At 43.6% G+C, this 25,645-nt stretch overlaps 1 long non-coding RNA gene and 1 pseudogene across 1 annotated transcript; both read left to right on the top strand.

Annotated features, from left to right (window-relative positions):
- LOC137306863 (histone H2A-like) overlaps nt 1-25,645 on the top strand; it is a 223,927-nt pseudogene that overhangs the window by 72,201 nt on the left and 126,081 nt on the right.
- Nucleotides 1,194-3,159, top strand: LOC137307040 (uncharacterized). Its single transcript, XR_010959003.1, has 2 exons — nt 1,194-1,535; nt 2,864-3,159. It is a non-coding gene; the product is annotated as an uncharacterized lncRNA (long non-coding RNA).

Here is a 25,645-nt window from a genome sequence, read left to right as displayed (position 1 = left end):
CGGCACCCCACTGGAAACAGCCTTCCAGTGGCAAAAATATCCGTCAACCATTGCACTTTGCTTCCTGCAAAAGAGCCAATTTCGGATCCAATTTGCCACTCTCCCTTGGATCCCATGGGCCTTTACTTTTTTGATCAATCTGCCATGTGGGACCTTGTCAAAAGCCTTGTTAAAATCCATGTGGACTACATCAATTGCGCTACTCTCATCGATCCTCCTTGTCACCTCATCGAAACATTCCATCAAATTAGTCAGACACGATCTCCCCTTAACAAATCCGTGCTGACTGTCCTTGATCAGTTCATGCCTTTCTAAGTGACAGTATATCCCGTTCCTCAGAATTGATACCAATAATTTGCCAACCACTGAGTTTAGAATGACTGGCCTGTAATAATCGGCCTATCCCTCACTCCCTTTTTAAACAGCGGTACAATGTTCGCAATCCTCCATTACTCCTGCACTGCGCCTGGATCCAGTAAAGTTTGAACAATGATTGTTAAAGCCTCCGCTATTTCCTCCCTGACTTCTTTTAACGGCCTCTGATACATTTCATCCGGCCCGAGTGATTTATCCAGTTTCAAAGAAGTTAATTCTCTTAATACTTCCTCTCTCACTATGTTTATCCCATCCAATATTTCACACTCCTCCTCAACTTCAATCCCTAATCATTTAGTTTTTATTTAAAAGGGATGCGCTGTCACTTCCGGATCATTCTGTGTCTGGTTAAAAAGGGTTTGCTGTTAGTCCCGGATCATTCTGTCCCTGTTTAAAAGGGGTTTGCTGTTCGTTCCGGATCATTCTGTTTCTGTTTTAAAGGGGTGTGCTGTCAGTCCCGGATCATTCTGTCCCTATTAAAAAGGGATGTGCTGTCAGTCCCGGATCATTCTGTGTCTGTTTAAAAGGGGTGTGCTGTCAGTCCCGGATAATTGTGCGTCTGCTTAAAAGGGGTTTGCTGTCAGTCCCGGGTCATTCCGTGCCCGTTTAAAAGCGATGTGCAGTCAGTCCAGGAACATTCTGTGTCTGTTTACCGGTGGAACAGAGATCAGACCGTGAAATATTAAAGTGCACGGGGAGCGTGCATGAAAGAGGGGTCTGATTTCGAGCTCATGTGGATGCAATACTTCGGGTGGAGTAAAGGGTGAAATGTCCTGCTTGTGTGCCTGGCACATCCTGTCAGATCAGCTCGAGTTTTAAAACCAGAAGTGGGGCCAAAAACACAACCTTGTGATCTGAAAGATAGAGAACTGCCAACTGAGGCAAGCTGCCAACTGATTCACGGTTACACAGAAGGGAAATTCGTTTTCTCCGAATATTTTCAGAGAGTCCCTCCCCGTGTATGCGATTATAAATACAGCAAACTCTCTGAGTCCAGATACAGAACTTGTGAACTCCAGCCGTCTGACCCTGACTCTGAGGAACTCAGCGGAAGATGATGAAAGTCCTGCTCTTGGTATTTGGAGTCCTGGTGCTGACTCAGTCCATCCCTGCTGATCGGTGGAGGTTGGAAGGAAGAGCATTTGTCGGAAGTACCATACGTAAGTTTCTCTGATCTCTCAGCACCAAGTTTTGTTTAAACTATTTTATGATCTGAATGAAGCTTACGGTTTGATTGGTTAAATTAATATTATTGTAAGAATGATTGAAGAATTTAACCTGAACCAACTAAATCCCCCGATTGTTTAGTCGGTACCTGAGCGGGTCGTGGGGATGGTGGGTGTTGTTTGATGATCCAAACAGACCAGGAATTAAAGCACAAATTACTGGCCAGTGCCAAGTCAGTGGATCTCAGCCGGAGCATTGACCTGTTTGGGAGACTCAGTAATTGGCCTCAGTGCCCAGGTATTACGGAGGGCGAAACACACAGTTCCTGCTCCCGATCAGTGCTACCTGCTACAAAGTGTGAGAGTGCGAACGGCATCAGGAACTCCTTCAGCCCCTTTCCCCCACACTCACTGCTCAGACCCAGATGAAGAATGGTGAATTGGGAGCGATACTGGAGGCATCTGTGGAACCGGACCCCAGACACGAGTCAGATTTTCATAACATGAGGGGAGGGGATTGGATCAAAAGGGTTTCAAAACAGGTTTCTGAATCCTAATAATTCTGCAGTCTTCATAGAGATCAGAATGTGAGGACATGAACTAAGTAGAGGAATCAACGGTGAAACTATCAAGTTTCAGTCGCCGGGTGTCAGTTTGCCTCAGTTGGGAATTGAGTGAACATGTTGTGGGTTGATGTGCCACTCCAGTACATACAGCCCAGCACTGGGGGAGTGCTGCACTGTTAGAGGTGTCATTTTTTGAATGAATCGTTAAACGGAGACCTTGTCTTCCCGTTCATGGGGCAGCAAACATTTGGTGGCATTATTTGAAGAGCTGGGAGTTCTCCTGGTGTCCTGGACCAACATTACTTTCTCAACTAACATGACCAGAAACTCCCCACACTGTCAAGTCTCATTTGCTGTTTGTGGGACTTTGCTGTGAGCAATTTGGTTACAAAATAGTGTCGGCACTTCAGAAATAATCCTTTGTCTTTGAAACACCTTCGACCCTTCTGTTGACGGGAAAGGCTCTATATAAATGTCAGATCTTTCTTTTCTTTGTCTCTGGTCTCAGAGAGCGGGAATGGTGGGCTCCATTCTGTGGAAAACCTATTGTGCTGTCCTTGAGAACAAAGAGTGAGTCTCTGCAGGTCGGGGAGAGGTCAATGTGAGGTTTAATGAAGTACAAATGAGCTGAGGTTCATGTGTGGTGCAGAGTCAGTCCCAGTAACACGGACAGACTCAGCTTCATGTTTTCTCATTGATCTCCCACCCTCTGTGTTCAGAACGGTCAATTAATTAACTCTTCATTTTGGATTTTAGTGCACTTGTTCAACTGTAGCTCGGTTGGAGCAATGTGTCGTGAGGGATCTTGTAACACAAACGAGGCGACTCTGCTGCTGATCTGCCACGATGGGTTCCAATGTTGCAGACCGAACTAGTTAAAGATCCAGTGATGGATTCTCACCAGCTCAAGCGCTCCAAGTTCTCACTGAATGAACCCTTCGTTCACGGGGAGCAGGCTCTGTTTGATTGTGTGCGTCCCATAACCCTCTGACCCTGTATTACTGCTGTCTGAATAATGGGCTGTACTCAGAAATAAATCTCACTGCATTGATCACAGCTTCATATCCGTGTCTTGTTTCTCTTTTGGATCATTGTGTCCCAGGTTTGCGTGCTCAGGGGTCTTGTGAGACTGCGGGAAGATGTGGGAATCGTAGGTAATGAGAAGAGGAGACCAGAGCAGGGAATCTCTGAAAGTGCCTAATAACACATTCAGAAAGTTACTGAAATAAGACAGGCGTTCAAGGTTCAAGATATCTCACTTGACCGGGTTTCTTCAGGAAGATTGGAAGGCGACACACATTGCATCAGGTCCATCAGATTGCTTGATTGGTCATTGAAGCGGGAGCTTCAACTTTGAATCTAACCCGTGCTCTTCCTGCCCCGGGAGTATTTGATGGAGACAGTGTAGAGGGGGCTTCACTCTCTATCTAACCCTTGCCGTACCTGCCCTGGGAGAGTTTGATATACCAGTGTTGAGGGCGATTGAAAAGAGACCCATGTGAAGCTGGCAGTATAACTCGATGCTGTTGGATGAAGCTGCTCTGACATCAGTAACTATGTCAAAATCATTACTTACTGAACACAATGGTATGGGTTCAAAATCTGTGATTATAACCCAACAGCGCTCTTATAATAGAAGAATAAAAATATAAGAAATATTTAACTGTGTTGGGAAGCAAAGATAAAACATGTTCCACCTTCTGTCTCTCTCTCTGCCTCTGCCGCCTCCCTCGGTCTCGTTTTCACTGACTCTTTCTCTCTTTGACTGATTTTATCTCTCTCTATGCTTCATCTTTCTCTACATCTGATTTATCTGCATTTGTTTATTTAACTCTGGCGCTGTCACTCCCTGCCTCGTTCTCCCTCTTTCATTCACCTTGACGGGGTCTCTCTTTTCTGTCTCTCAATCTCTCTCTCTCTCTCTACCTCTCGCTTATTTCACTCTGCCTCGTCTCTCTTACACTTCCTGCTTTACTCTCTTCTCTATCTCTCGTTCCCTCTTCTTGCCTCGCTCTCATTCCCCCTCACTCCATCTGTATCGTCCCTCTCTCTTCTCTCTGCCTCATTTTTTCTCGCCAACTCTGCCGCTTTCCTGTCTCTCGCTCGTCTTTCTCTCTCTGCCTCATTCTCTTCCTTTCCATCTCTGCTGCTTTACCTTCCCTCCCGCCTTTCTATCTCTCTGCCTCATTCTATCTCGCCTACCCTCTCTTTTCTCTCTCTCTAAATCTCCCCCTCTCTCTCTTATTTCCACCTGTCACTGTTTCCTATCTGTCTGTCACTTACCCACTTTTTCTCTCTATCCGTGTCTTCTTTCTAAGTTAAGATCCCTGATGCAACAGGACGATCCAAACACAAAGACTTTCACACTGATCCCAGCCTGTACTCTGAACACATTGCATGAGCTGATCACAGCTTCTGCACCCCCAGTTCGCAAATGAGCTGCTCAGGATGTGCAAGGCCCACCAGTGGCATGGAATCCTGCAAGATTTTGACATTGCTCGAGAGCGAAGCCTGCTTTTGGTCCTAACTTCTGCTGCAACTCTGCCTCCACGTCTCATCCAGCCTCGATTCTTGAACTAATTTTATTATCTTCCATCCTCAAGTGACATTTACACACTCTTCTTCATCCATGAATTATCCATGCCTCTGATTTTCTTCTCTCTGCGAATCTTTTGGACCTTGTTTTTTCTTATTTTTGACAGTCCGTATCTGTTCCTGAATCTGTTTGTTCATTTTCTAATTTGATGTGAAATTTTTGAATAGCTGGCAAGCAATACCTGATATTTTGCTCAGCGTATTTCCACAAACAGAGATGAATCTAGGGAGCAGAAATTAACCAAATGAACCTTCTTTGCATCTTCTCTCAGGCAAGTATATCTTTCTTTAGGTAAGGAGGCCAAAACTGTACACAGTACTCCAGGTGCGATCTCACCAGAGCCCTGTACAATTGCAGCAAGTCCCCCTTACAATTTAACCCAACCCCCTTGCAATAAAGGCTAACATGCCATTTGCCATCCTAATTGATTGTCGTACCTGCATGCTAACTTTCTATGATGCCTCCACAAGGACACCCAAATCCCTTTTAAATCCCTATATAAACACACGAGGGAGAAATGAACAGAAGGGTATGCTGATAGGGTTAGATGAAATAGGGTGGAGGAGTTAAAGTTCAAAATTGGGTTAAGGCCAATTTTACGAAGCTGAGAAGTGATTTAGCAAAAGTGAAATAGAAACAGCTACTTGAAGTTAAATCAGTGTCAGAGCAGTCGGAGCCATTAAAAGGGAAATTCAAGGGTTTCAGAGTAAACGTGTTGCCACAAAGATAAAGGGTGGGACTGCCAAATCTAGAGCCTCCTGGGTGTCAAGTAGCATACAGGGTAAGATAAAGCAAAAAAAAGGAATCTTATGTCAGACACCAAGTGCTCAATACTGCAGAAAGCCTAGAGGAGTATGGAAAATGAAATTAAATTAAATAGGTGAAATTTAAAAGGAAATTAGGAAAGCAAAGAATAATACTGGTAATTAAAATTATGGAAAACCCAAAAAATGTTTTATAAATGCATAAAGAGCAAGAGGATAACTGTGGAAAAAGTACAGACTATTGGAGATCAAAAAGCTAACCCATGTGTGGAGGTGGAAAATGTGGGTCTGGTTCTAAATGAATACTTTAATTCTGTCTTCACAAAGGAGAGGGATAATGCAGGAATTGAAGTTAAGAAGGAGGAGTGTGAAATATTGGATGGCATAAACATAGCGAGAGAGGAAATATTAAGGAGATTGGAATTTTTGACAGTCGATAAATCACTCGGCCCGGATGAAATGTATCCCAGGCTGCTCAGAAAAAACAAGGGAGGCACTAGCGGAGGTTCTGACCATCATTTTCCAATCCTCCCTGGCTACAGGTATGTGCCAGAGGATTGGAGGACTCTTCAATCTGTACCATTGTGTAAAAAGGGAGAAAGAGAGAGATAGAGTAATATATCCAGTCAGTCTAACCTCGGTGGTGGGCAAATTATTGGAATCGATTCTGAGGGATAACATTAACCTTCATTTAGAAAGGCACTGGTTAATCAAGGACAGTCAGCTTGGATTTGTTAAGGGAGGGTCGTGTCTGAATAACTTGATTGAATTTTTTGAGCAGTTAAGAAGGAGGGTAACGCGTTTGATCTCGTGCACATGGATTTTAGCAAGGCTTTTGACAAGCTCCCACATGGCAGACTGGTCAAAAAGTACAATCCCATGTGATCCAAGGGAGAGTGATTGATTGGCTCAGTAGCAGGAAGTAAAGGGTAATGGTCGAAGGGCATTTTTGCGACTGGAAGGCTGTTTTCAGTCGGGTTCCGCAAGGTTCAGTACTCGGTCCGTTGCTTTTTCTGGTATATATTAATGGTTTGGACTTGAATGTGGTGGGCTTGATCAAGAAGTTTGCAGGTGATACAAAAATTGGCTGTGTTGTTGTCAGTGAGGAGCAAAGCTGTCGACTGCAGGAAGATATTAATGGACAAGTCAGGTGGGCAGAAAAGTGGCAAATGGAATTCCATCCAGAGAAGTGTGAGATAATGCATTTGGGAAAGGCAAACAAGGCAAGGGAATAAACAATAAATGGGAGGATACTGAGAGTTGAAGAGGAACAAAGGGACCTTGGAGTGCATATCCGCAGATCCCTGAAGGTAGCAGGACTTGTAGATAAGGTGCTTAAGAAGGCATATGGAATACATTCCTTTATTAGCCGAGGCATAGAATATAAGAGCAGGGAGGTTATACTAGAACTGTATAAAACATTGGTTAGGCCACAGCTTGAATACTGCGTGTTGTTCTGGTCACACATTAAAAGAAAGATGTGATTGCACTCAGTAGGGTACAGAGGAGATTTACGAGGACATTGCAAGGGCTGGAGAATTTTAGCTATGAGAAAAGATTGGATAGGCTGGGGTTTGTTTTCATTGGAACAAAGGAGGCTGAGGAGAGATTTACTTGAGGTACATAATATAATGATGGGACTGGATAGAGTGGATAAAAATTACCTATTTCTCTTAGCAGAGGTGTCAGTGCCAGGGGACACAGATTTAAAGGAATTGGTAGAAGGAGTAGAGGGGAGTTGAGGACAAAGAAATTCATCAAGAGGGTGGTGGGGGTCTGGAACTCACTGCCTGAAAGTGTGGAAGTGGCAGAAACTCGCAACTCATTTAAAAAACACTTGGATGAGCACTTGAAGTGCCGTAACCTACACGGCTACGGACCAAGTGCTGGAAAGTGGGATTAAGCTGCATAGCTCTTTATCGGCCGGCACGGACACAGTGGGCCGAATTACCTCCTTCTGTGCTTTAACTTTCCATGATTCTATAACTTTATGTTTGTGTATGTGTATGTCTGTGCATGTGCCTTGATGTGTGTCCATGTGCCTTTATGTGTGTGTATTTGCCTGTATGAGTATGTATGAATATTTGTGCGTATCTACCTTTATGTGTGTGTGTGTGGCTTTATGTGTGTGTATGTGTATATATGTGTGTATGTTCCCGTATGTGTGTGTATGTGCCTTTATGTGTGTGTGTGTGTGCCCGTATGAGTGTGTGTGTGTGTATATGTATGTATGTGCCTTTATATATATATATATATATATATATATATACATGTTTGTGTTTTTGCCCAATGTGTGTGTCTGTGACTTTATATGTATGTATGTGCGTGTATATGTGTGTATGTGCCTGTATGTATGTGTATGTTCATGTTTGTGTGTATGTGTGTGCGCATCTGTGACTTTATGTGTGTGGATGTGCTTTTATGTGTATGGATGTGCCTATATGTGTTTGTATGTGTGTGCATGTGACTGTATATATTTGTGTGTGATGAAAGTGCTGCTCTCGGTACTTAGAATCATGCTGCTGACTGCCCGAGAGGGGCGGGTGGAAGAGAGACCTGACTAGGTGAGATATTAAAGAGTCGAGCAGCGAGCAGGAGAGAGAGGTCAGATTTCGTGCTGCATCAAGATTAGAGATGATTCAGGCCTATGTTATGCAATTTTACAGAGTTTAGAGATGTTTCAGGCCTATGTTATACAATGTTACAGAGATTAGAGATGTTTCAGACCTATGTTATACAATTTTACAGAGATTAGAGATGTTTCAGACCTATGTTATACAATTTTACAGAGATTAGAGATGATTCAGACCTGTGCTACACGTTGTTTCAGAGATTACAAATGTTTCAACCCTACGTATTCATTGTTGCAGAGATTACAGATGTTTCATGCCTATGATATACATTGTTGCAGCGATTACAAATGTTTGAGGCCTACGTTATTCATTGTTGCAGAGATTACAGATGTTTCATGCCTATGATATACATTGTTGCAGCGATTACAAATGTTTGAGGCCTACGTTATTCATTGTTGCAGAGATTACAGATGTTTCAGGCCTATGTTATACATTGTTGCAGAGATTACAGATATTTCAGGCCGATGTTGTACATTTTCATAAATTGCTACCCTCCAGCAGTTCCTTTGATAGACAGCTGCAGAGGATTTGTTTCCCGGGAATGCCAACTTGCAAAGCAAATTGAAAGTGCCAGAAGCTCTTCTAGGAAGTGGCCGGTTAACTCTGTGTCAGTTTAAAAGGGTTGGGCTGTCAGTCCTAGAACATTTTATGCCAGTTTAAAATGGGTGCGCTGTCAGTCCCGGATCACAGAATCAAGTTGCTGATCATAACCTGAACCCGCAGACAGCTCCATCACACTGGAGATCTCAACACACTGAGGTGAACTGGGGCATGAAAAACATTCATTTAATGAAACAAATACTTCAAACAGGAAGTATTGAGCCTACACAGAAATACGGAGATCAGAGGCGCCTGTAGCTGAGGCAAAGCAGTTAGGAAGGGAGATTTTAATTTTCACATAGACTGGGATATAAGGGCAATACATTTCTAGAGTGCATCGAGCTCAGTTTTCTCAAACAATATCATAGAACTGAGAGGTTGCACATGTCAGGAAAGAGAGAACAAGCTGGGGCTCTTTTCTCCAGAAAAGAGAAGACTGAGGACTTACGTGATCGAGGTCTTTAAGATTAATGATCTGTTTGACAGGGTAGACGCAGAGAAGATGTTTCCGCTTGCAGGGGAGACCAGAACCAGGGGTCATTATTATAAGATAGTCACGAATAAATCGAATTGAATCGAAAAATGAATGCAGGAGAAACTTCTTTCCCCAGATGGTGCTGAGAATGTGAAACTTGCTACCACAAAGGATAGTTGAGACGAATAGCAAAGATGGATTTAAGGGGAGATACATACAGAGAGAGGGAGAGCCTGCTCCGCCATTCAATCAGATCATGGCTGAACTTCTACCTCAACTCCAATTTCACGCCCGATCCCCATACCCCTTGATTCCCCTAAAGTCCAAAAATCTATCAATCCCAGCCTTGAACATACTCAACGACTGAGCAAACATCTGAGTGAAGAAATTCCTCCTCATCTCAGTCGTAAATGGCCGACCCCTTGTCCGAAGACTGTTCGCCTTTGTTCGACACTCGCCAGCCAGGGGAAACAATCTCTCAGCATCGATCCTGTCAAGCCCCCTCCGAATCTTATATTCTATTTTATATGTTTCAATGAGATGCGAAATGAATAGAAGGATATGGTGATGGGGTTAGATGAAGAAATATGGGAGGGGGCTCGTTTGGAGCATAAACACTGGCATGGAACTGTTGGGCCGAATGGCCTGTTTCTGAGCTGCACAGTCTGCGAAATCCTGGAATTTTACCACACATTCGGCCCGTCATACCTGTGCTGGCTCTTTGAAAGAAGTGCCCAATTTAGTCCCACATCCCAGCTTTTTCCCCACAACCCTGCAAATTAGTCCTCTTCAAGGGCATGTCCAATTGCCTTTTGAAAGTTCTTATGGAATGTGGTTTCACTGCTCTTTCATATGTTGCATTTCAAATCATAATAAACCTCAGTGAAAAGTGTGTCCTCATTTCCCCTCTGGATCTTTTGCCAATAAGTTTATTATCACAGAGAGGACGGGTACAGAGAGAGAGAGTGGAGGACAAGAGAAAGGGAGAGTACAGAGGGAGAGAGAGACAGAGAGAGAGAGAGAGTAGAGGTAGAGCGATTAAGAGAGAGAGACAGAGACAGAGGAGGGTGAGAAAGAGAGAGTAAAAGGAGACAGAAGGTAGAGGGAGAGAGTGGGGCAGAGAGAGAGAGAGCAAAGTGAGAAAGAGAGAGTAGAGAGAGAGAGATTCAGAGAGAGAGAGAGAGAGAAGAGGGGATGAGACAGAAAGAAGAGGAAGAGAAGGAGAGCACAAAAAGTTAAAAAGAGACAGAGGGGAAGACTGAGAAAGACAAGGGGGAGAGTGAGAGTGACCGATCGAGCGACGCGAGAGAGAGAGAGAAACAGGCAGAGAGAGAGAAACAGGGAGATACATACAGAGAGAAGGAGAGACGGGGACTGAGTGAGTGATAGAGACTGGTCAGAGAGAGAGTGGAATGACAGAGAGAGAGAGAGAGAGAGAATCAGGGTCACAGCATCACAGAGAGGTGGAATCACCGAGAATGGGGGGAGGCAGTGATCTCTGGGGAAGGCCCAGGCAACATCCCGGCCTCTGTTAGTAGATCTCATCCGGTGTAGGACTGACACCCACACACAGAGCATGGGAGAGTGTTGATGGAGCTTTACTCTGTATCTAACCCTAGTTGTTCCTACCGTGGTTGACGGTTGTTTTTGCGACTGGAAGGCTGTTTCCATTCGGGTCCCGCAAGGCTCAGTAGTCGGTCTCTTCTGCTTTTTGTGGTACATATTATTGATTTGACCTTGAATGTGAGGAGCTTGACCATGAAGTTTGCAGATGATACAAAAATTGGCCGTGTGATTGATCGTGAGGAGGAAGGCTGTAGACTTCAGGACGATATCAATGGACTGGTCAGGTGGGCAGAAAAGTGGCAAATGGAATTCAATGCAGAGAATTGTGAGGAAATGCGTTTGGAAAAGGGAAACAAGGCAATCGAGTACACAATAAATGGGGGGATACTGAGAGGATTAGATGAACCAACGGACCTTGGAGTGCATGTCCACAGATCCCTGAAGGTAGCAGGACAGGTAGACCAGATGGTTCAAAAGGCATACGGGATATTTTCCTTTATTAGCGGGGTCATTGAATACAAGGGAGGTTATGCTAGAACAGCATAAAACATTGGTCAGGCCACAGCTTGAGGACTTGCTACAATTCTGGTCACCACATTTCAGTAAAGATGTGATTGCACTAGAGAGGGGACAGAAGAGATTTGCGAGGATATTGCCAGAGCTGGAGAATTTTATCTATGAGTAAAGATTGAACATGCCACGTTTGTTTTCTTTGGAACAGATGTTCAATAAAGCTCCGGCAACGCGAACAGAGAAATCTTCAGAGCAGGGTCTTTGTTCAGAGTGTGGTCTGTCTTCAGAGTGGGGTCTGTGTTCAGTGTGTGATCTGTGTTCAGAGTGTGATCTGTGTTCAGAGTGGGGCCTGTCTTCAGAGTGGGGTCTGTGTTCAGAGTGTGATCTGTGTTCAGAGTGTGATCTGTGTTCAGAGTGGGGCCTGTCTTCAGAGTGGGGTCTGTGTTCAGAGTGTGGTCTGTGTTCAGAGTGTGGTCGGTGTTCAGAGTGGGGTCTGTCTTCAGAGCAGAGTCTGTGTGCAGAGTGGGGTCTGTCTTCAGAGTGTGGTCTGTGTTCAGAGTGTGGTCTGTGTTCAGAGCGTGATCTGTGTTCACAGTGAGATCTGTGTTAAGCGTGGGGTCTGTGTTCAGAGTGGGCTATTTGTTCAGAGTGGGGTCCACTTGTTCAGAGTGGGGTCAATGTTCAGAGAAGGGTCCATGTTCAGAGTGGGATCTTTGTTCAGAATGGGGGTCTGTGTTCAGTGTTGAGTCAATGTTCAGAGTGGGGTTTGCTTAGAATGGTGTCTTTGTTCAGAGTGGGGTCCGTGTTCAGATTGGGGTCTTTGTTCAGAGTGGGTTTTGTGTTCAGAGTGCGGTCTGTGTTCAGAATTGGATTTGCGTTCAATGTGTGTCTGTGTTCAGAGTGGGGTCTGTGTTCATAGTGGGGACAGTGTTCAGAGTGGTGACAGTGCTCAGAGTGAGGTCTGTGTTCCGAGTTTGGACAGTGTTCAGAGTGGGGTCTTTGATCAGAATGGGGTCTGTGTTCCGTGTGGGATCTGTGTTCAGTGTCAAGCTTTGTTCATAAATAGATTCCTCAGACGAATTTATAAAGGATTCAACTGCTTGCAGAATGTATAAGAGAGTGCGGCTTAAAGAGATAGATGGAGGCAAAGTTCTCGGAATAAATTGGTTTTATAGCAGCTTTTGAAGGCACTTGCAGACACCTTACAGACTATTTACCAATTCGGGACTTATTAAGGATGTCTTTTCATTACTGGCTCTAAATATGTTACGGTCTGAACTCTGCACAGCAATATTATCTGAGATATTTAGTTCCCAGGGGTGAATGTTCATAGTGTTCCCCTCATGTGACACAGGTCCCTGTCTCAGTTTGTTCTGGACACAATTTTGTGAGAATTGCGCCTTCAACAAAACAGAATTCTTGCTTCCCCCTCAGCAATCTCTGTTCAGTATGAAGATATATTCTGTCGATGAGGTGGCTTTGTTGCTCGGAATCCGAAGTAAGGAATTCAGTTGAAAACTGACCAAAGTGCTACATTTACAGAGAAAAACAGCTAAAATGGGGAAAATAAAAAGCAGATTTAGAGCATACTTATGGAAAGAAGTAAAGTGGAGGAGAGGAAGATTCGATGGCGAAGAGGAGGGGGAAATGTAAATGACATATGTAATGTAACAAAGGTAAGTGCAGCCATGGAGGGAGAAGGAGAAGTGAGGGGAGAGGAACAGCATCGTCCAGATGTACAATAATGTTTCCCGTACACTGACAAATACATCTTCAGATGCTCAGAGTAGGGTCCGTGTACAGACTGAAGCCTGTATTCAGATTGGATCTGTGTTCAGTGAGGGGTCTGTGTTCAGAGTATGGTCCTTATGCAGTTGTAGTTGGTATTCAGTGTCAGGTTTTGATTGTAAATCGATACCTCAGGATACTTTACAAAGACTGCACGCAGAATGTGTGAGAGAGTGCGGATTAAAGCGAAAATTGAGGAAATGCCCTTTGAAGAAATAGGTTTTATTGATTACTTTGAGGGCACATGATCGGCACCTCAGAGCAACTTTGCCAATTCAGGGACTTATAAAGGACAACGGTTCCAGCAGTGAGCATGATTACAATTCCTCCCACCCCGCATCCAAGAGGTTCTGTTTCTAGAGTGGGGACAGTGTTCAGAGTGGGGTTTGTGTTCAGAGTGGAGCCTGTGGTGTGAGTGGAGTCTGTGTTCATCGTGGGAATGTGTTCACAGTGGGAAATGTGTTCATAGTGGGGTCTGTGTTGAGAGTGCAGTCTGTGTTCAGAGTGGAGTCTGTGATCAGAGTGGGGTCTGTGTTCAGAGTGGGAACAGTGTTCAGAGTGGGGAATGTGTTCAGAGTGGGGTCTGTGTTCAGTGTCGGTCTGTGTTCTGTGTCAGGCTTTGTTTGTAAATATATATCTCATATTGCTTTACAAAGAATTCAACTGCGTGCAACATATGAGAGAGAGAGAGAGAGAGAGAGTGCGGGTTAAAGAGATTTTTGAAGGAACTTGATTGGCATCTGAGAACAACTTTACCATTTCCGGTACTAATGAGGACATCTTTCATTACTGGCACGAACTATGTTATGCTCTGAACTCCAAACAGCAATTTTACCTGAGATCTTGAAGTCTCAGGGGTGAATGTTCAGAGTGTTTCTCCTCACATGAGACAAGGTCCTGCCTCACAGTTTGTTTCCGACAGAATATTGGTTGAACTCGAAATTCAACAAAACAGATACCGACTTCCCTCTGAGCAATCTCTGTCCCGGATGAAAATATATTCTTTCGATGAGGTGGCTTTGTTGCTTGCTATGCAAAGTAAGCAATTCAGTTGGAGAATGATCAAAATGTTTCTGTTACTCACTCAGGCAGATAAATTGGGGAATGTAAAAAGCAGATTTAAAGAAGGTTATTAAAACGAACTGAAGTGGAGGGGAGGAGGATTCGGGGATGAAGAGGAAGGGGCAATGTAAATGACATATGTAATGTTCCAAAGGTGGGTGCAGCCACGGGGGTGAAGGAGAAGTGAGGAGAGAGGAACAACACCGACCAGATGTACAATAAAGCTCTGTCTTCACTAACACAGAAATCTTCAGAGTGGGGTCTGTGTTCAGAGGGTGGACTTTTTATCAAATCAGGATTACAGCCTCTTTACCAAGTCAGGACTTATTAAGGGCATCTTTACGTTACTGGATGTAAATATTCGAAGGCCTCAACTCCGCACAGTACTTTTATCTCAGGTATTTATGTCCCAGGGTTGAATGTTCATAGTGTTCGCCTCGTGTGAAACAGGGCGGTGTATCATGGTTTGTTCTGGATACAATTTTTTGAGCATTACGCCTTCAACAAAACAGAATTCCTCCTTCCCCCTCAGCAATTTATGAAAATATATTCTGTCGATGAGGTGTCTTTGTTGCTAGGAATCCAAAGTAAGGAATTAAGTTAAAAACTGACCAAAGTCTTATATGTACAGAGAAAAGCAACCAAAATGGCGAAAATAACAAGCAGGTTTACAGTATACTTAGAGAAAGAAGCAAAGTCGCTGACGCAGATGAGGGTGAAATGTAAATGAAATATGTAATGTTACAATAGTGTGTGAAGCCATGGAGGGTGAAGGAGAAGTGAGGGGAGAGGAAGAGCATCGTCCAGATGTAAAATAAAGTTTCCTGTACACTAACAAAGACATCTTCAGAATGGAGTCTTTGTTCAGAGAGGTGCCGCTATTCAGAGTATGGCCCTGCTGCAGTGGTGGTCGGTATTCAGTGTCAGGCTTTGTTTGCAAACAGACATCTCGGATGACTTTGCAAAGAATTCGAATGCACGCAGATTGTGTGAGCGAGTGAGGGTTAAAGAGAAAATGGAGAAAAATCCTTATGAAGAAATAGGTTTTCTTTTGCGTCCATCTGATCGTCACCTCAGAGCAACGCTGCCAATTCAGCGACTGATTGAGAACACCGGCTCTCACAGCGACATTGACAACAACACCTCCCACCCCGCTTCCTGTGGGCTCTGTGTTCCCAGAGTGGGGACAGTTTTCAGAGTGGGCACAATGTTCAGTTTCGGTCTGTATTCGGTGTCAGGCTTTGTTTGTAAATAGATATCGGAGGTTGCTTTCCAAAGAATTCAATTGCGCGCAGAATGTGAGGGAGAGACAGTGCAGTGAGGGAGAGATAGGCGGAAAAACTAACTTTGAAGAAAGAGTTTTTAAACAGGTTTTTGAAGGCCCTTGAATGGCACTTTAGATCAACCTTACGAGTTCTGGGTCTATTAAGGATAACTTTCATTACTGGCACGAAATATGTTCGGGTCTGAGCTCCAGACAGGAATTTTATCTGAAATATTTTGTCCCTGAGGTGAATGTCAGGAGCGTTTCTCCTCGTGTGACACAAAGTCCTGTCTCACAGTTTGTTTTGGACAGAATATTGTTTGAATTCGAACTACAACAAAACAGATACCTCAGTTGCCCCTGAGCAATCTGTGTCCCTTACGAACACATATTCTGTTGATGAGGTGGCTTTGTTCCTTGGTATGAAAAGTAAGCAATTCAGTTGGAAAATTACCAAAATGTTTCAGTTACTGAGTCAGGCAATAAAATTGGGAAAATAAATAGCAGATTTAAAGAAGATTTACAGAAAGAACTAAAGCGGAGGAGAAGAGAATTCGGGGTTGAAAAGGAAGGGGGAAATGTAAATGAGATATGTAATGTTCCGAAGATGGTAGAGCAACGGGGGTGATGGAGAATTGAGGAGGGAAGAACAGCATCGTCCAGATGTACAATAAAACTCTGTCTACACTAACACAGGAATCTTAAGAGTGGGATCTGTTTTCAGAATGGTGTTTGCGTTCAGTGTGAAGCCTGCATATGGAGTGGGGTCTGTGTTCAGAGTGGGGTCTGTTTTCAGAGTTGGGCCTGTGTTCAGAGTGGGGTCTGTGTTTAGAGTTGGGCCTGTGTTCACAGTGGTGTCTTTGTTCAGAGTGTGGTCTGTGTTTCGGCTTTGGTCGATGTTCAGAGTGGAGTCTGTGTTCTGAAATGAGTCTGTGTTCCGTGTGGGATCTGTGTTCAGTGTCAGGCTTTGTTTAACAAAAGAAAACTCAGACTAATATATAAAGGATTGAACTGCGTGTATACTGTATGAGAGAGTGCAGCTTAAAGAGATAGATGGAGGGAAAGCTCTCTGAACAAATTGGATTTAAAGCAGCTTTTGAAGGCACTTGCAGACACTTCACAGCCTCTTTACAAATTCAGGATATATTCAGGGAATCTTTTAATTACTGGCGCTGAATACTTCAAGGCCTGAACTCCACACAATAGGTTATCTCAGGTATTTAGTTCCCAGGGGCAAATGTTCATAGTGTTCCCCTCATGTGACACAGGGCGGTGTCTTACAGTTTCTTCTGGATACAACCTTGTGAGAATTACGCCTTCAACTGAACAGAATTCCTCCTTCCCCCTGAGCAATCTCTGTCCGCGTGAAAATATATTCTGTCGATGAGGTGGCTTTGTTGCTCGGAATCCAAAGGAATTGAATTGAAAACTGACCAACGAGTTATATTTACAGAGAAAAGCAACTAAAGTGGGGAAATAAAAAGCAGATTTACCGCACACTTTGAGAAAGAAACAAAGTGGAAGAGAGGAAGATTCAATGACGAGAAGGCGGGGGAAATGTAAATGACATAAGTAATGAAACAACGATGGGTGGAGCCGAAGGGGTGGTGCGGGGAGAAGGAGAAGTGAGGAGAGAGGCACAGCGAAGTCCAGATGTACAATAAAGTTTCCTGTACACTAACAAAGACATCTTCAGATTAGGGTCTGTGTTTAGAGAGGGGTCTCAATTCAGAGTATGGCCCTGATGCAGTGGTGGTCGGTATTCAGTGTCAGGCTTTGTTTATAAATAGATATCTCAGATGACTTTACAAAGAATTCGAATGCACGCAGATTGTGGGAGAGAGTGCGGGTTGAAGAGAAGATGGAGGAAAAGCCTTTTGAATAAATCGGTTTTCTTTTGTGTCCACATGAGCGGCACCTCAGAGCAACTCTGACAATTCAGGGACTTATTCAGAACACCGGCTCTCACAGCTACATTGATAACACCACCTCCCACCCCGCTTCCTGTGGGGTCTGTGTTCCCAGAGTGGGGACAGTTTTCAGAGTGGGGGCAATGTTCAGTTTCGATCTGTTTTCAGTGTCAGGCTTTGTTTGTAAATAGATATCGGAGATTGCTTTACAAAGAATTCAACAGCGCGCAGAAGGTGAGGGAGGGACAGTGCGTGGTTAGGAGATAGATGGAGAAAATAACATTGAAGAAACAGGTTTTAAATGGGTTTTTGATGGCACTTGAATGGCAACTTAGAACAACTTTATCAGTTCAGGGACTATTGAGGATGACTTTCATTACTGCACGAAAAATGTTCGGGTCTGAGCAAAACATAACAATTCTACCTGAGATCTGTAGGTCCCAGGGGTGAATGATCGGAGTGTTTCACCTGATGTGACACAAAGTCCTATCTAACAGTTTGTTTTGGACAGAGTATTGTTTGAATTCGAACTTCAAAAAAACAGTTACCTCCGTTTCCCCTGAGCAATCTGTGACCCTTACGAAAACGTATTCTGTTGATGAGGTGGCCTTGTACCTTGGGAGGCAAAGTAAGCAATTCAGTTGGAAAATGACCAAAATATTTCAGTTACTGGGCCAGGATGGTAAAAAGGGGAAATAAAAAGCTGATTTAAAGAAGATTTACAGAAAGAACTAACTTGGAGGAGAGGAGAATTCAGAGATGAAAAGGAGCGGGCAATGTAAATGAAATATGCAATGGTGCAAAGTTGGGTGGAGCCCTGGGGGTGAAGGAGAAGTGAGGAGAGAGGAACAGCATCGTCCAAATGTAGAATAAAGCTTCCTCTGCACTAACACAGAAATCTTCAGAGTCGGGTCTTTGTTCAGAGTGGGGTCTGTGTTCAGAGTGGGGTCTATGTTCAGAGTGGGGCCTATGTTCAGAGTGGGGTCCGTGCTCAGAGTGGGGTCCGTGCTCAGTGTGGGGTGCGTGCTCAGTGTGGGGTCCGTGCACAGAGTGGGGTCCGTGCACAGAGTGGGATTCGTGTTCATAGTGGGGACAGGTTTCAGAGTGGGGACAGTGTTCGGAGTGGGGACAGTGTTCGGAGTGGTGTCTGTGATCATCGAGGGGACTGTATTCAGAGTGGGGTCTATGTTCAGTTTCAGGCTTTGTTTGTGAATCGATATCTCTGATTGCTTCACAAAGTATTCAACTGCGTGCAGATGGTGAGGGAGTGTGCGGGTTAAAGAGATAAATGGAGGAAATACCTTCTAAGAAAAGGGTTTGAAACAGATTTTTGAAGGCACTTGATTGGCAGCTGAGAGCAAGTTTACCATTACCGGTACTAACAACGACGACTTTCATTACTGGCACGAAATATGTTGGGCTCTGAACTCCAAATAGCAATTTTACCTGAGATCTTTAATCTCAGGGGTGAATGTTCAGAGTGTTTCTCCTCATGTGACACAAGGTCCTGCCTCACAGTTTGTTTCGGACAGAATATTCGTTGAATTCGAAATTCAACAAAACAGATACCTACTTCCCTCTGAGCAATCTCTGTCCCGTATGAAAATATATTCTGTCGATTAGGTGGCTTTGTTCCTTTGTATGCAAAGTAAGGAGTTCAGTTGGAGAATGACCAAAATGCTTCAATTACTGAGTCAGGCAGGTGAAATGGAAAAATAAAAAGCAGTTTTAAAAAAAGATTTGCAGAAAGAACTGAAGTGGAGGAGAGGAGAATTCGGGGATGAAGAGGAAGGCGGAATGTAAATGGCATATATAATATTCCAAAGGTGGGTGGAGCCACGGGGATGAAGGAGAAGTGAGGAGAGAGGAACAACATCGCCCAGATATAAAATAAAGCTTCATCAACGCTAACACAGAAATCTTCAGATTGGGTCTTTGTTCACAGTGAGGTCTGTGTTCAGAATCGGATTTGCTTTCAGTGTGATGCCTGTGTGCAAAGTAGAGTTTATGTTCAGAGAGGGGTCAGTGTTCAGAGTGGGGCCTGTGTTCAGAGTATGGTCTGAGTTCTGAGTAGTGTCTTTGTTCAGAGTGGTGTCTTTGTTCAGAGTGGGGTGTATGTGTGCAGAGTGGGATTTGTGTTCAGAATGTGGCCTGTGTTCAGAGTATGGTCTGAGTTCCGAGTAGTGTCTTTGTTCAGAGTGGGGTGTATGTGTGCAGGGTGGGATTTGTGTTCAGAATGTGGCCTGTGTTCAGAGTATGGTGTGAGTTCCGAGTGGTGTCTTTGTTTAGAGTGGTGTCTGTGTTCAGAGTGGGACCTGTGTTCAGAGTGGGGTATGTGTTCAGAGTGGGATTTGTGTTCCGTGTGGGATCTGTGTTCAGAGTGGGATTTGTGTTCAGAATGTGGCCTGTGTTCAGAGTGTAGTCTGTGTTCTGAGAGGAGTCTGTGTTCCGTGTGGGATCTGTGTTCAGTGTCAGGCTTTGTTTATAAATAGATACCTTAGACTAATTTATAAAGGATTCATCTGCTTGCATAATGTGAGAGAAAGTCCGGCTTAAAGAGATAGATGGAGACAAAGCTCTTTGAAGAAACTGGTTTTAAAACAGCTTTTGAAGGCACTTGTAGACACCAGAGAGAAATTTTATAATTCAGGACATAATAAGGACATCTTTACATTACTGGCACTAAATATTTTAAGGCCTTAACTCCGCACAGTACTTTTATCTCAGGTATTTAGGTCCCAGGATTGGATGTTGATCGTGTTCCCCTCATGTGACACAGGGCGGTGTCTCATAGTTTGTTCCGGATACAATTTTGTGAGAATTACGCCTTCAACAAAACAGAATTCCTCCTTCCCCCCGAGCAATCTCTGTCCCGTATGAAAATATATTCTGTCGATGAGGTGGATTTGTTGTTAGGAATCCAAATTAAGGAATTAAGTTCAAATCTGACTAAAGTGTCATATTCACAGAGAAAAGCAACTAAAATGTTGAAAATAACAAGCAGATTTACAGCATACTAAGAGAAAAAAATAAAGTGCAGGAGAGGAAGATTCGATGACGAAGATGAGGGTGAAATGTAAATGAAATATGTAATGTTACAATAGTGTGTGAAGCCATGGAGGGTGAAGGAGAAGTGAGGGGAGAGGAACAGCATCGTCCAGATGGACAATGAAGTTTCCTGTACACTGACAAAGACAAGTTCAGAGAGGAGTCTGTGTTCAGAATGGAGTCTGTATTCAGAATATGTTCCTTATGCAGTGGTGGTCGGTATTCAGTGTCAGGCTGTTTATCAATAGATGCTCAGATGACATTACAAAGAATTCGACTGCACGCAGAATATGGTAGAGAGTGCGGGTTAAAGAGAAAATGGAGGAAAAGCATTTTGAAGAAATAGGTTTTCTTTTGGGTCCACATGACCTGTACCTCAGAGCAACGCTGCCAATTCAGTGACTTATGAAGAACACCGGCTCTCACCGCTACATTGATTACAGCGCCGCCCACCCCACCTCCGGTGGGCTCTGTGTTCCCTGAGTGGGGACAGTGTTCAGAGTGGGGGCAATATTCAGTTTCGATCTGTATTCAGTGTCAGGCTTTGTTTGTAAATAAATATCGGAGATTGCTTTACAAAGAATTCAACAGAATGTGAGGGAGGGACAATGCATGGTAAGGAGATAGGTGGAGAAAATAACATTGAAGAAACAGGTTTTAAATAGGTTTTTGACGGCACTTGAATGGCACCTTAGAACAATTTAATCAGTTCAGGGACTATTGAGGATGACTTTCATTACTGCACGAAACATGTTCGGGTCTGAGCAAAACACAACAATTCGACCTGAGATCTGTCGGTCCCAGGGGTGAATGTTCGGAGTGTTTCACCTGATGTGACACAAAGTCCTATCTCACAGTTTGTTTTGGACAGAATATTGTTTGAATTCGAACTTCAACAAAACAGATACCTCAGTTGCCCCTGAGCAATCTGTGTCCCTTACCAAAACGCATTCTGCTCCTTGGTATGCAAAGTAAGCAATTCACTTGGAAAATGACCAAATATATTTCAGTTACTGGGTCAGGCTGGTAAAATGGGGAAAATAAAAAGCTGATTTAAGGAAGATTTACAGAAAGAACTTAAGTGGAGGAGCGGAGAATTCGGGGATGGAAAAGTAGCTATGAACCATACATTCGTCATAAGCCTCAATTTTCTGTTTCATTTAAATCTCTATTTCTTTACTCATCCAGGGAGCTCCAGCTTTGGGTGCCCTTCCTTTCCCCCTCGTAGGGATGTGTCGACTAAACAGACACAGAATGATCTGAGACTGACAGCACACCCATTTTAAACAGACACAGAATGATCCGGGACTGACAGCACACCCATTTTGAACAGACACAGAATGATCCGGGACTGACAGCACACCCATTTTAAACAGACACAGAATGATCCGGGACTGACAGCACACCCATTTTAAACAGACACAGAATGATCCGGGACTTACAGCACACCCCTTTTGAACAGACACAGAATGATCCTGGATTGGTTAAAGGAAAGAAACAGAAAGAATGAATAAACGGGTCATTGTCGGGTTGGCAGGGTGCAACTGGTGGGGTGCCGCAGGGATCAGTCCTTGGGCCTCAGCGATTTACAATCTATATTGATGAATTAGATGAAGGGACAGTGTAATGTGTCCAAGTTCACTGACGATACAAAGCTAGGTTGGAAAGTGAATTGTGAGGAGGACACAAAGATTCTGCGAAAGGATAGAGACAGATTAAGTGAGTGGACAAGACGGTGACAGTTGGGGCATAATGTGTGGAAATGTGAGGTTATTCACTTTGGTAGGAAGAATGGAAAAACAGAATATTTTAAAATGGTGGGGGACTATTAAATATTGGTGTTCACAGAGACTTATCCTTGTGCAAGAAACACAAAAATGTAGTATGCAGCAAAAGCAGGTAATTGGGAAAGCAAATGGCATGTTGGCCTTTCTTGCAAGGGGGTTGGAGTACAAGAGAGAGGAAGAATTATTAAAGCTTTAGTGAGACCTCACCTGGAGTATTGCGTCCAGTTTTGGCCTCCTTATTTAAGGAAGGGTTTCCTTGCCTTGGAGGCGTTGCAACGAAGTTTCAATAGATTAATTCGTGGGATGAGAGGGTTGTCCCATGAGGAGAGATTGAGTAGATTGGGCCTGTACTCTCTGGAGTTTAGAGCAACGAGAGCTGATCTAATTGAAACATAGAAGATTATGAGGGGGGTTGACAGGGTAGATGCTGAGAGATTGTTTCTAGAACTAGGGTCATAGTCTCAGGATAAAGGGTCGGCCATTCAAGATTGAGATGAGGAGGAATTTCTTCACGCAGAGTGTTTTGAATCTTTGGACCTCTCCACACCAGAGGGCTGTGGATGATGAGTCATTGAATATATACAAGGCTGAGATGGATAGATGTTTGAATTGTGATCAAATTCCATCCTATCTCCTCTCTAACTTCCTTTAACAGCCTCGGGTGCCTTATCTCTGAGTTCAGTGACTTATCTACATCGGCTATTAAATTCAGATCCAGATCCGTCTCCTCAGTTGACTCGAAATATGGTCCCACATCCTCCTCTGGTACAACAACATTTTCACACCTGCCATCACTTTTAGAAACAAAATAAAATAAAATATTTTGTTTCTCCCCAAAACCTCATCCACCACAGCCCAGTCTTATAGATACTGGATCATATCTCCCAAGATTCTGACTTTCCAAATGTATTTGGAATGATTTGTAGATTCTGAGACATAACACACAACCTGAACTCCAATTCAGTGGAATGTTGACCCGTTCTCGTTTTTCTTCGCTTTTAATATCAAGTTACTTCTCCTGTCACTACTTCAAAACCTCCTTCCGTTTTCCTGCGAATAACTTTTCACCATTTCATAAATCTTCTGTTCCTGCTCCAACAGTTTTATTATTTCCACTCTCTGGTCTCAGACCCGCATATTTCACACGCTCCAGTCCTATCAGGTGAAACCCTCCCACTGCTCCATGTGCTCAGTCTGTCAAACCGTTGTTGTTTGTCGGTTCAGATCGTAACCATCCCTTCCCTTCTTCCTGAACTCACCCTGGTGTCCCAAAAACATGAACTCTTCCCTCCTGCTCCAGCCCTGCAGCCGCTCATTGACCTGCCTCATATTGTCCTCCTTAAGCAGCCCAGCGCAAAACAATCCAGAGATCACCACCTTGAGGCCTTGTTTTTCAGTCTAGAGCTCAAGTATTAATATTCCCTCTGTAAACCTAGCTCTTTCCTTGTTATTGGTTGCGGCCATGACAATTTACTGCTCTCCTTTCCTTCCCAGAGATGGTCCCACCTGTTCCAGGAAGTTAGTCCCTCTGACATCAGGAAGGCAACTGACCAATTGGGACCTGTTCATGGCTGCAGAAGAGTATGTTTATTCGCCTGACTATAGAATATCGCACCACTGTCGCTCCCCTATTCCTGTGCCCAACCTGCCTCTCATACCTGCCCCACTCGGGGTGTCCCCTTACTCCCTGGTGTCAAACTATTACTCAGGAAGACCATCCTGAGTCACTGTCTCTATCCACCTTACAGTCCCCAACACCAGTTATCAAGCGAACAGTTCCAGTACTGATGTCCCTCCACCTGAGACTGCACACTGCCCCATTAGATGTTCACTCACTTTCCTCTATCTGCACAGTATCTGCTCGGTTTTCTCTTCCTGATTGAGCGGCAGGTTCTTGTTCGTGATCTGAACCGTTTATCAGGACACAATTGATATTTTTAAGGCTGTTCTGAACCAACCGGTGTCTGTTCTCATTCTTGTTGATGATGTTGGATCTTCTCCCCTGTTTGGACCTTCAGCCATGGTGGTGACAGGCGTTCCAAGATCCTGATGCTCTGTAATGAATAGATTAATAGGAGGGTTAGACTGAAATATTAAAATAAGAAGGATAAAACGTCGCCTTGTCGCGATATCAAGTCCCTCCTCCCCCATCAGTGGAACAACTGTTCGCTCTGGAATTGAGCATTTCCCGACTGTTCCCAACAACTCTCCACATCGGGTGCGGCACAGACAGCTGCCCAGTGAAACCCAATGAGTCCCGCTGATCTCCACAACCCAGTTCCAGACGGCCGAGATTCTTCACTGGGAGCATCAATTGGTAAGATTTACTCACAGTGCAGGCCAACACTAGAATTATTCCTGAGGGAGTGAATATTCTGGAGGGCAATTTTGAGCGAGGTGATGAATTAAATAATCCTTCACTCGGTTTTACCCAGTCTGGCTCTATTGTATTATTTTATTCACAGATTTGTTTTAATATTTTTGATTTGTTGAGTTTTGATATTAAATTCTGGCATTTTATGAACCTGATATCGATCTACATACACAAGATGGAGCTGGGTGTGATTTCTCTGCTCTCTATGGGTAGTGACATTGTCCGTGTGTTCATGGAGATGTGTTTTGTTTGATGCTTCTATTTGAATATATTTACCATATCTCTCATGGTATCAGCACTTTACTAATGAGCACTGGAGGAGGTAAGGAATTTTATACCATTCAATAATATTAGCACTAATGTATAATGTTATGAATCGTGTAACTTTAAACAGGTGTTGCACATTTATTTTTGGAGCATCTTTAGGGGTCTTCCAATCTCGGAAAACACCACAAATATATAATTTGTAAATTTGACTGCTGTTTTACAATCATTATTCCCAATTGTGTGTGTGCCTCGCTGTGTGTGCGCACAAAGGCAAGAGCAACCAATCAAACTATTAGTCACCGTAATTTCCTGTCCACACTGTGGAAATGTCAAAGAGATTAATCTCGGACAGTAATTTCATCAAACTATAGTTGAAGTTATTCTCTGGCATTAATGTACAACCAAGTTTGAGACCTTGTAAGATGCAGTTATCTGTTGTTTCATTCACTCTAACACGAGTGTAATAAAAGAAGAGCAACAAAAACTTACATTTACATGTACACTAATTACATTAGAGTTATCAAACACAAGATTAATTTGAGTGCTCAGTTATTTTTTTATATAAAGCCGAGGGAACGGGTCCTCCGACCTGTTGGTAATTTCAGTAGTTACTTTCTGTATAAAGATTAGTGATGGACCCTCCGACCTGTTGGAAATTTTAGCAGTTATTTTTTGTGCAAAGATTAGTGATGCACCCTCCTACCTGTTGGTAATTTCAGTAGTTACTTTCTGTATAAAGATTAGTGATGGACCCTCCGACCTGTTGGAAATTTTAGCAGTTATTTTTTGTGCAAAGATTAGTGATGGACCCTCCTACCTGTTGGTAATTTCAGTAGTTATTTTTTGTGCAAAGATTAGTGATGGACCCTCCTACCTGTTGGTAATTTCAGT

Source organism: Heptranchias perlo, chromosome X (assembly GCF_035084215.1).
Source record: "Heptranchias perlo isolate sHepPer1 chromosome X, sHepPer1.hap1, whole genome shotgun sequence".
In the NCBI taxonomy this organism is placed as follows: domain Eukaryota; kingdom Metazoa; phylum Chordata; class Chondrichthyes; order Hexanchiformes; family Hexanchidae; genus Heptranchias; species Heptranchias perlo.
Note: the sequence above shows the minus strand (reverse complement) of the source record. Positions and strands in the feature narration are given on the sequence as shown.